The 2,733-nt window shown below is 38.1% G+C and overlaps 1 long non-coding RNA gene across 1 annotated transcript; it reads right to left on the bottom strand.

Moving 5' to 3' along the window:
- Positions 1–1,481: 1,481 nt before the first annotated feature.
- On the bottom strand, positions 1,482–2,343 carry LOC129763260 (uncharacterized). Its single transcript, XR_008740860.1, has 3 exons — positions 2,201–2,343; positions 1,940–2,127; positions 1,482–1,876 (listed from the first exon to the last, which is right to left on the bottom strand). It is a non-coding gene; the product is annotated as an uncharacterized LOC129763260 (long non-coding RNA).
- Between the last annotated feature and the right edge of the window lie 390 nt (positions 2,344–2,733).

Genomic DNA, 2,733 nt, shown 5'->3' with positions numbered 1-2,733 from the left:
ATAATAGCGGGTTTTTGTAAATGTTGTGTGTTGTGAAATATATAGCCAAATGGTTAAGAGAGCGTCGTGTTTTAAGTAATCGACTAACTTATGAATCTTCATTCTAATTTTAAGATTCCAAAACTGCCTTTTTTAAATTTTCGTGAATTTGACGATTGTTTCGAGTTAATTATGATTAGCGAATGAGCGCACCGTGTTTCATAGATCTGCCTTGAACTCAACTAGTAGTTTGATAGTTTGGGAATGACAGCTAAATTTGCAACACATCTTGACTCGCGGATCATATCCTCTTGGCTGTGGCCTGCGATAAAAGCATAAGTTTTACAATTGCGTACAAAAGATAACGTTCCATAAAGCATTTCAAAAAATAATAGACATCAGAATAATAAATCAAAGAAAAGATGAAACATTTTGTTGATCCGTAACATGTTTTTTTTCCAAATGTTAAATGGAATGCGAAATTTAGTTTCTGTATATCCTCCTTCAACGTTATTTGTTGACACATTCAATATTGAACCATTTCAGTAACTGGCTGGTATGCTTGATATGTGAACTTCCCATCTTCCTGGCTACTAATACAATCAAAGTTTGACACAACCAAAACCCGTGAATTTTCCAACCTTCTATTCTCCATCTCGAGTTTCACCTGACTCTTGTTCATGACTTTTCCAGTAAAAACACAATACTGCAGCTCCAACCCAACGTTCTTAGACAGTTACCAGGTATTCTATAGGGGCCCCTGCACACTGCAGACTTTTTTACAGCCGATAGTTTGATCGGATTGGTTTGCTAGTGCGCACACTAGCCAACTGTCGGTCGAATATTCTCGAAAGACTGTATTTAATTTGTGTTTGACAACTGAGAAGAGAACGGCGAAGGAAAATCAAAAAGAGATTCAGAGAGCATTGGGTGCATCCCACTCTCAGTGATTCGCACGGCGCGTATGTCGGATGCCAAAATTGAGAGCAAATTGAGAGCGAATTGAGAGCGAATTGAACTATCGACCGATAAACAATCGTCATGTGTACGTAGGTCGATGCTAGCCAGTAGAGACATCGGTTTTGCGCCCACTTTGTGGGCTTTTCCCTCCAATAAAGAACAAAGTCCGATATCTGACAGCAGAGGGATAGTGAGATAGGCGGTGACGGTAGGTAGAGTGAGATAGCGATAATCGTGTCATACACCTGAAATTTTTGCAATACGAATTATTCGTACATATTACACAATAACAATGGTACACAAATGTCAAACTGGTCAGTATAACCCACTATAAACGGTGGGTTCAACGTTTGTTTAACATATACCCTAAACATATTTGAAATTTGTTCAACACTATGTCATTTGTCAGTCCAACGTCGGTTCAAAGGTATTTTGATCGGGTATAGAATCGTAATATTTTCTTTTCAATTGTAATTAAAATTTATTATAATCAATAAAAATAATAAATAATTATTTCTATATAAATAAAATTGGAACTCGAGGAAGGAACCGGTCGATTTGATTCGTCAGATCAGTTGGTGTTTGCATCATCAACTGCTCGTATCAACGCTGTCCCCCGACTTTCGGCAGCCACTATTCCATTACTACTATTTCTACCGGCATTATTATACACCCCAACCAAGGACGCTTGTATCACAGATGCCGGGGATGTTATCGCAGACTTTTTAAAGCAGCCTATTCTGCTGGTAAAACAGTGGATTAACCGGGAATTTGTTGTTACTGCTACTGCTGCTGTAACACAGCCGTTCTTCGGGAGATTTTCCGTTGTGGTACCGCAGGAGCAGACAGAAATTCTGGTAGTTTTTTGTTCCAGTCCAGCTTATAGAGCAACAGTTCCATTATTCCCAAGTGGTTTTCCGTGTTATACAAGTTTTGACTGGAAAAATTAAACAAATGCATTAACATGTGACAGTCAGACAAGGCTGGCAGGCATACTTACAAAGTTTTCTCCCTAGAAGGACACATTAGAATATGGCACCACACTTGCATCAGTATTGTCGGTTCCTCTCTCAGTTCCCCCTGGTACTGTATTTGACATATTCGTATCAGATGTATCATAATATACTTGAGCGTCATGTTGTGGTAAATTGGCAGATCCTGGATATGCAATCGGATTGCTACGCATCACTGGTAATTTATTTGTGGACAGATACATGGATACTTAATAAAAATTATATAAAACATGTATAGGATATCCTACTTGAGGCTTACGACGAATTTGTCGTAAAACATAACCAGAATGATCGGATCGGACAGCTCCCGTAAGAACTTCTTTAGCACCGGTGACAAATATTAGGTCATTATTATTAAAACATCTGTTTGTTTCTCCCCGGAAATTCTCGACCAAGGAGATGTTTACATGCAATAAAACATAATAAGAATAAAAGGCTTACCTCCGAATCGTTTCGTTTCCCAAAGAGAAATGGCGATTGCAAAGTGCGCACATCACAGATGTTAGGTATGACAAAAAAAACAAGATTACTAATGGTATGGAGTAAAATATACGAATCTCTGGTAGGGACGTTCAATGAATCTGACATTCCTTGTACTGAAATTTGGTAATATTTACAAAAAATTTGTATATTTTACCAATGTTTTGGCTACTAAAGATTTGGTAGCTGCTTTTACTAAACTATTTCTCCAGTGTACCAATCGTTGGTAGGGATGTGCAAGATGGTGGAGTTAACAGGTGGCTCGTAATTTACACTATTTAGAAAAGACGTTTGAGGAATG

This window comes from Toxorhynchites rutilus, chromosome 1, assembly GCF_029784135.1.
Source record: "Toxorhynchites rutilus septentrionalis strain SRP chromosome 1, ASM2978413v1, whole genome shotgun sequence".
Classification (NCBI taxonomy): domain Eukaryota; kingdom Metazoa; phylum Arthropoda; class Insecta; order Diptera; family Culicidae; genus Toxorhynchites; species Toxorhynchites rutilus.
The sequence above is the reverse complement of the archived record's forward strand: the minus strand, read 5'-3'. Positions and strand labels throughout refer to the sequence as shown.